Consider the following 9,209-nt stretch of genomic DNA (forward strand, 5'->3'; position numbering starts at 1 on the left):
TCGTCAGGGACAAGGGCCATTTTTACTTCTGCTTGTTCAGGTGGTGGTGGGTTTGTGTTCTGCTCGGTGGCCGCTGCTGCTTGTGCGGCTCTGTAACGAGTGGTAACTACGCCGGCTTCCTGGATTCTCCACTGAGTGTTAGTTCTTCTGTATATAAAGGGATGATTCCAGTAATCGCCTTGGTGGTACCTTCTCATCAACAGCAGGAAAAACAAATGAGAAAAGAAAAAATAAAACTATTTACTCCTACGCACTACACACAAACATAAAATAACACCATGCTTCACCGGCAACGGCGCCATTTTGGCGGGACTTTGAAAGAGGCAAAAACGCGATTAGAATGCGGATCAAGTTATATGGAATGATAACCGAACCAGTCGGATCAATTAGCAAATTGTCGTTGCCACTTATTCACTGCAGTCTTGCTCTCGCTCTTTCTTCCTTGCCAAAGTAATTTATAAACTCCCAATTTTGCACAACTTTAACAGTAAAGCGGCAAGTTCGGGGTCAATCCCACAGAGAATTTGGTGTGTCGAGTGTGTGAGTAGTGAACAGGGGGGTTGGCTACTGCCACACTTTAACTTGGGAGTTTTTAACTATTGTCTTTACTCTAGACAGAATTTAACTAGCTAGTTTGATCAATGGAACTTTAACTACTGGGTCAAGTGAATTGCAGTTAACAGCAGAAAAGTAAATGCGAGAATGTAACGAAAATAACTTTGATTAAACTAAAAACTGAGTACAGCGTGAAATTTAAACTAAGCTAACACTTCGGAAGCTAAGAAAGCGGTAAGAACTGAGAAGAATCTCAGCGAAAAACTTAAGATAACGCTAACAGAAATGAGTATTCTGTAGCGCTCCCTTCGGTCGCCCTTTTAACTAAGCTATCTAAGCTAAGCTAGAGAACTGAACTAAACTAAGCTAGAGAGCTGAACTACGCTAGATAACTAAGCTAAGCTAAACTAGACGGAAAGTAAAGTGTCGGATTTCTCTTCTTGTGGTGGCACATCATCTATTTATAAGCTCGATTCGACTCCCAGCTGGATAACGATCTTGATAGGGAATATTCGCTCATTCTGAGAGTGAGCGACTCATTGATTGCTATGTGCTGTTCTTCTAGAATGACGACGCTTTTGGTAACAGATTCGTATCACAGCTTCGTCCTTGCGTTCTCATATTCCTGCACGTGTCCCCTTCTAGAACGTCGTCCTTGATAACAGAATGATGCGCCATATCCAGCTCATTTCCTCACGTGTTCTTCTTCTAGAAGCCAGCGGTCCCCACCTAACTGCTTGATCGCTCCCCCTTGATCAACTCCCCCGATTCTTGGCCCTTTTTCGCCTTTTGTACTTGCTTGATCAGTTCGGCCTTGCTGCCTTGGTCAAGTAGCATTTCTGCACATTTTAACACTTGTTTTGCGAGATAAACCGATCAAGTAACATGCATTTCACCCATAAACCGATGCATGAAATAGGCCTTATCACTAGACCCGGAATACTCTCGCTCTGGCCATCCTCCGCCCTTGCCCAGATAGCTTGAGCTTTGCGCATGACCCGGAATAATGTTATAAAATTATTTTCTAACTTTCTTAGAAAATTAACAATTTGAGACCACATATTAGTTTCAAAATATTTTCAGAAATCTTATAATTATTAATTACAATTATGTATTGATATTTTCTCAAAAAATAAAAAAATTATTCAATTTCAAATACTCCAAATAATAGTAGTATTAAAATTCTAAATGCAATGTGAACCAAAAAAGAATTAATGTTTCCAGTTTTGCAAGAAAATATTCAATTTTATTTTTAAATGAGGCTATTCTTCAAATTCTACAAACATGACTACTCATTGGAAAAAAGGTTATCTAGTGTGTCGTAAAAATTGTAATGACATTACATGTAACATCAAATATTTTTTATAACATTATTATTAGTATTATTATTATTATTATTATTATTATTATTTATTATTATTATTATTTTTATTAAATTTCAGCACCGACTTGATTAAAATTCTAGTTCCGTCACTCACTTTGCATACATGTGTACCAAAATTCATCTGTTGCAAAATGTGTGAACCTGCTTAGTACATTTGATTTGATGCTATGTTTGCATCCATATTCTCAGTGACAAAACATTATGCGACAAAACTAATATAGTACATCATAAAGGAATACAAATTTAAAATAATATTTGAACTTCAAGTTTATCATATTTTAATGTGAATCTAATTGGCACAGCCAGTAAATGGTAATGATGCTCTTGGTCGAATTGATGGACTCATTTTCTTCCACTAATCATAGTGATGGCCTCATTTTAAACAATGGCAATAAAGTGTAGTCCGGTCATATTCTTTTACATTAGATGGGTATATATATTATTAAATTATTGATTTGATGTAATTTTTTATTAACAACAAAATAAATTGAAATTAAACAATGTTATAACAATATAGCTAAAAGTAAGCACTTTACTTTTATCAAATTACGAGACTAATATTCAATCTGAGTAATGTAACAAATTTTTTTTGGATGATCTCACTTTTGAATTTTTAAGTAATTAAAATAATTACAATAAAATAATGTGATTAAATAACAAAGATAAATTAGATAATAGATTTATGGTAATTGTTTTCACGGGCTCTTCTACTTTATTGATATTTAATTCAAATATCTTCATCAATAAATTTAATCTACGCATGATCTTAAAACCAACTCCAACAGTATTGCAAAACTTAAAATGCAATAGAATAATACCTCCAACAGTATTGCAAAACCAATCCCATTATAGGTTTTTGAAGAAAAAATACCTATCTTTATATTGCACTAAAACTGTTGCATGCGTGCGTCTCGCAACATCAAATGCAGCAAATAAGTATGCATGAAGTGGTGTTGAGGTGAGGGTGTACGTGAGCATTCATGGGGGCTCGCATGCATGGGATTACGCACCCTAGCAATCGGTTAGAAGTCGGGTATAAAAGCTCATAACTTCCCACGCATGATAGATAACAGAATCATCTTGATACAACTGAGAAATAGAGTGAAACACAGAGAGAAAAAGAGTTTGAGGCTTAGTTGCTCAATCCAAGTTGTGATTGATTGGTGATATCAGTGATCAAGGAAGAAGTCTTAGCTCAAGATCGCGGTGTTGTTCATATTCTCAGCGTATAGATCTCAAAGTCGAGTTTCTTGTGAGATCTCTAAAAGAAGAGGTTGTTCGTGTTGTAAGTTGATGTTGGTTGATAGTCTGTAATCTCGTTTCCATATTAATACAAGTCACTCAAGTTCTCCCGTGGATGTAGGCTGATTTCGGTCGAACCACGTATATCCGTTGTCATTTCATTTCAAGTTTAATTTCTTGATCGCGCATCTTCAATCTGGTGGATAAGTTTCACAAATTGGCGCCGTCTGCGGGAAGTTTGTTGAAGGCGCGATGAAGCGATGGCTGGAAATCGGTTTGAGTTCGAAAAATTCACGGGGAAGAATGATTTTGGATTATGGAAAGTGAAGATGAGGGCCATGCTCGTGCAGCAAGGTCTCTGGGAGGCCATGAAGTACGAGCAACCTGACAAGACGGCCGATCCTGATGACAAAGATGTAATAAAAAAGAATGATGCTATGGATAAAGATCATATCGCTCTGATGCTCAGCCTTGGAGATCGAGTATTACGAGAGGTGTGCAAGGAGAAGACCCCTTCGGCCGTATGGAACACACTGGAGTCCATATACATGACTAAGTCCCTAGCTAATCGGCTATTCTTGAAGCAGAGATTAGATTCGATCAAGTTTCTTGAAGGGAAAGGGATTATGGAACAGATGGATGATTTTGTAAAGGCAGTAGATGACCTTGAGTGTGTGGATGGAGAAATAAAGGATGAAGACAAGGCTATAATGCTCTTAAATGCTCTTCTAAAGAGCTTTGATCAGCTCAAGGACGCTCTCTTATATGGAAGAAGCACTTCACTCACATATGAAGAGGTGCTAACTGCCTTGAAGGCCAAGGAGTTTCAGAGAGTATCTCTGAGCAAGCCTCTGGATCAGGCAGGGGAAGTTCTTAATGTGAAAGTTGCAGACAAAAGGGCACGCAAGAAGAAATGGCAGAAGAAGGGAAAATTTGATAAGAAGGAAGAAAAAGAATCAACATCCTGCCATTACTGCAAGAAACCAGGTCATATAAAGAAAAATTGTTATGCATTCAAAAGAAAGAAAGAAGAGGAGGTTGCAGGTGCTGCAATTGCTGATGTGGCTCAAGAAATGGAGAATGCACAAGTCTTAAATGTAGCCGATGTTGAGATCTCTGAATCTTGGATAATGGACAGTGGATGCAGCTTCCACATGTGTCCAAAAAATTGAATGGTTTGATAATATGAAAAAGGCATCAGGATCTGTGTTTCTGGGGAATGATCACAGGTGCACAATCAAGGGAATTAGAGATGTGAGGCTCATAATGAAAGATGGATCACTCAAGATACTCTCTGAAGTCAGATTCATACCTGAAATAAAAAGGAATCTGATTTCTCTAGGAGCCCTGGAGAGAAGGGGTTGCTCTTTTCTGTCAGCTGATGGGATCATGAAGGTGATGAAGGGTTCTCAGGTGGTTATGGAAGCCAAATGGATACACAGTCTATACTATTTGGAAGCAGTTGTCATAACGAATGCAGTCAATATTGCAGAACATCATAGTCCAGAATCTTGGCACTTGAGGCTAGGCCATGTGTCAATAGATGGGGTGAATCGATTGATAACGGATGGAGTCATCAATGCAGACTCTATGATGAGTTCAAGAGACTGTGAAGTCTGCGTACTTGGCAAGAGCAAGAAATTGGTGTACCCTACTGGAAAGCACACATCCTCATCAGTTTTGGATTATGCTCACAGTGATATATGGGGACCATCACAAGTTGCTTCTATAGGGGGATGCAGATACTTCTTATCAATCATTGATGATTATTCCAGGAAGCTATGGCTATATGTTATGAGAGAGAAATCAGATGCTTTCAACAAGTTCAGAGACTGGTGCAAAGAGGTTGAGGTGGAGAAAGCAATCATACTCAAATGTCTCAGAACAGACAATGGATTGGAATTCTTATCTCATGAATTTGATGACTTTTGCAAACTCAAAGGGATTAAAAGGTATAGGACAGTAACCAATAATCCTCAATAAAATGGAGTTGTTGAGAGAGCAAATAGAACCATTCTTGAAAGGGTGAGATGCATGCTCATCTCATCTGGAATGCCATCAAGATTCTGGGGAGAAGCAACTGCTACAGCTGCAGTCTTAATGAATAAATGCCCTACAGCTTCAATTGATTACCAAACACCAGATTTCAGATGGTATGGGAAGCATGGTGATTATAGTAAGCTGAGACCTTTTAGGTGCAGAGCATACTAACACATCAAGCAACGCAAACTGCAGCCAAGAGCATTGAAGTGTGCTATGCTTGGCTATCAGAGAGGTGTTAAGGGATATAGGCTATGGTCTATGGTGACAATCAGAAGATTGTGATAAGCAGGGATGTAATATTAAGAGAACAGGAGATGCCATACAAGGATCTTGAGTGGGCAGAGATATCAGACAAAGTCAGTGTGCCAATTGAGGTGGAGCTACAGCAGCAAAATGACAATGATCAGACCATAGAAGAAGAAAGTTCCTCAGATTCTGAGTAGGCAATCCATGAATCCAATGAAGGCCCTGACAACACTGATCAAGGTGATCAGAATGAAGAAGATATCACTGATTATCAATTAGCAAGAGATAAAAGAAGAAGAGAAGTGATCAGGAGACCTGCCAGATACATCAACTCAAGTTTAGTGTATTATGCGCTCTGTGTAGCAGATGAGGTGAAGGCAGTGGAGCCCAGCAATTATAATGAAGCAGTCAAGGGCAAGGAAAATGACAGATGGATTAAGGCTATGCAAGATGAGATTGACTCCTTATTGACAAATAAGACATGGATTCTAGTTACAAGGAAAATGGTGCAGAAGCTGATTGGTTGTAAGTGGATTTTTAAGAAGAAAATTGAAGCGTCACAAGGAAACAGAATTAGGTATAAAGCCAGGTTGGTGGCTAATGGATACAATCAGAGAGAAGGCATTGATTTCAATGAGATATTTTCTCCAGTAGTCAAGCATAGTTCCATCAGAATACTCATGACATTGGTTGCTCAAAATGATTGGGAGTTGCATCAAATGGATGTGAAGACAGCTTTTCTTCATGGAGAGTTAGAAGAGAGCATTTACATGGAGTAGCCTGAGGAGTTTGTGAAGCCTGGGGATGAGAATAAGGTGTGCTTGTTGAACAGAAGTATCTATGGACTGAAACAATCCAGCAGGCAATGGAATATTCAGTTTGATGCGCATATGAAGAAGATTGGATTTGAGAGCTCGCAATATGATAGCTGTGTATACATAAAAAGGAAAGATGGCAAACCAGTAGCATTCTTACTCTTATATGTAGATGATATGCTAGTAACAGGATCAGATATCAATGAGATTTTGAAGGTAAAACATGACCTAAAGGGCATATTTGAAATGAAAGATTTAGGAGAAGCTAAGAGGATTATGGGCATTGACATCATTAGAGACAGAAAGAAAAAGGATGTTATGGCTGAGTCAGCAGCATTACATTGATAAGTGAAGTTGAGTTTGGGCCTGCCTCTCGACTCTAATGTCGAATGACTAGACTCAGGAGTAAGCAAGTGTGCACATATGAGAATTAATGCAAGGCTCGGTCCAGACACAACGCTCCTTAAATCCACTGGATCACTGGGTCCAGGAACTCAAGAGAACTACAGTGTTTTTGTCGTTGGACACACTCGACTCCCATTCAAAAAATAAATCCCTCAACCTGAATACTATGAATTAGTATAGGGAAGTGGGGTCGATCCCACAGAGATGGATTCGCAGGGTAGTGCTAAGAGACTATGGAAACAAACGGCTGCTGCCACGCAAAGGGGTTGAGATTTTAACTACCACTAGATCTAGGCAAGAAATGTAAACGCTAGACCTAGGACACAGAAAACTTACTGGAATCAGACATCAAATCCGAAAGACACAATCACTTCCTTGACTGAGTAAATAACTAACTGATTGAGACTAGGCAGAAAGAATAAAACAGCGGGGAACATGATTCCAAATATAACAAGTACGGTAAAAAGCTGCAGATAATAGATCAGCTCCAGCTAGCTTCGCATGCAAAGTTCCTAAAAGATTCAGAAACGCAAATCCAGAAAACAGAGCATACTCCCAGATTCGAACAGAATATAGAAATTGAGATGCCGGAAACTTGCTACGAATCGGAAATAAACCAGATCTACGTAAACTAGGCGGAATGAAATGAAAACACGTAAGCTAGGCATGAAATTTAAACACTCCTGCTCAGAATCACGTCGGACGCTTAATCCACTCCGGATCCAAGCAATCCAAACTCAACAATCAACTAAATCAACTCTATAACTCCGATTCTAACAGATCTGCTCCGATCACCGCCAAATTCAATCAATCAAGAACAATCTGCGAACAAATCACAAACTCCAGCAAAACCCAACCTCCGATTCATCCAAAAACAGAACCATTCTTCAGATCCAAACGAAAAATATCAGCAAATAATCAGAAACCAACTGCAAAAAGAATACACAACTCCGACAATCCAACTCGAAATCAAGCGAACTCAACCAGCAAACCAGAAATGAACACAATAGACATAAACGAAAGTAAAATCTGGAATAAAACAGGAAATATTGGTTAACAAAAGAAAACCGAGCTTCGAACAGTGAAGCTCGGTGGAATCAGTGTAAATAGCAACGGAAATGTAAATTGTTTCTTCGCCCTTGAACTAGGACGGTGTTACAACCCTCGAACCACTCTCGGAAAGCTAAAACGTGAACCCCAGCCAAGTGCTAACTGGAATCTCTCGCGAATTTGGAGTCAAGTGTGTGGAAAGGTGAATCGAGCAAGGGGCTGTTAGTGAGGCATCCACCCGAGAAGGTCCCTCCAGCCTGCATGCTTCTCCCTTTTATAGATGCGGACATAGCCTTCTAGAGTTTTCGTAGAAATCCCTATTCTACCCTTCAACTCCGAGGCTTCCTCCGTCTAGCAATTTTCTTCCAATTGTTCACCCTTTCGCCAGTTTCCTAGGACCATGCAAGCGTCCTCTTCTTTTCCTGGATCTGGCGAAAAACTTCACATACCTGACTTAATTCAATGCGTTAGACCCAGTAATTTCATGAAATGAACCCCTAGACCGATGCATGAAATTAGCCTTATCAAACTGCTCACACTTAAACCATGCTTGTCCTCAAGTATGAAAGACAAGAAAATAGGAATAAGGCGAATTTCAATGCATGGTTACCAAGTAAAACTTTAAAAAAATGAAAACAAAACAAACTCCTAGACCTAAGCAACTACGGACTTAGAAAAGAAAATAACACAAAGAACAGAAACACAACAAAACAAACAAGCATGAACTAGTTTCGAATTTTTAAGCTACTATCCCCACAAGTTTAAGTTCAATCTGATCGATTACAGTCTTCAAATCTTCCCCCTTCCTTTGTCTGCCTAAACGGTCTGTCAGTTAGTCAAGATAGCCTATTGATTTCCCATCTGTTAGGTTCGCTCGATCACTCATTCCTCACCAGGGATGTTAGGATAAAAAACGCTCCAAAGTTAGAGTTATACCACTGATGCGTCGGGTTATGAGAGTTTTCTCCCTATTCTTCCTCCTTTCCTATGAATTTCCCTGGGCCAGGCTACGATTTTTTATTTTTTTTTCTCTTCCTCATTTTTCTGTATTACAACCCCTTTCCCCTGGACTTCGTCCAGCTTATTCCTCCTATTTTTGTTTTTTTTTCCCTGGACTTCGTCCAGCTTATACCTCCGGTTTCTGGACTTCGTCCAGCTTATTCCTCCTTAACCCATTTTTTTTTCTCCTTTATACTCTACTCCCTAAGCATCAAGTGATGCCCATTGTTTCATGTTAGCTTTAAAAGTGTTTAGGCTTATAACTCTCTTTATAGTATGGCTGTACAGCTAGGTTATCTAAGGCGTTTTCCATCGTCCTAACTTCATTCAGTTCGCATTCGGCTTATTAAGGAAGAAAGTGTCAAAGTTGATCTGCTTTCTCTCTTCAATCACTCTTACTAAGGGGATCTTGCCTTATTATCTAGCTAGTTCATGCGAAGCACACATCCTAAGACACAAAAACGATACTT

The sequence above is a fragment of the Salvia splendens genome, chromosome 22 (assembly GCF_004379255.2).
Source record: "Salvia splendens isolate huo1 chromosome 22, SspV2, whole genome shotgun sequence".
Taxonomy (NCBI): Eukaryota; Viridiplantae; Streptophyta; class Magnoliopsida; order Lamiales; family Lamiaceae; genus Salvia; species Salvia splendens.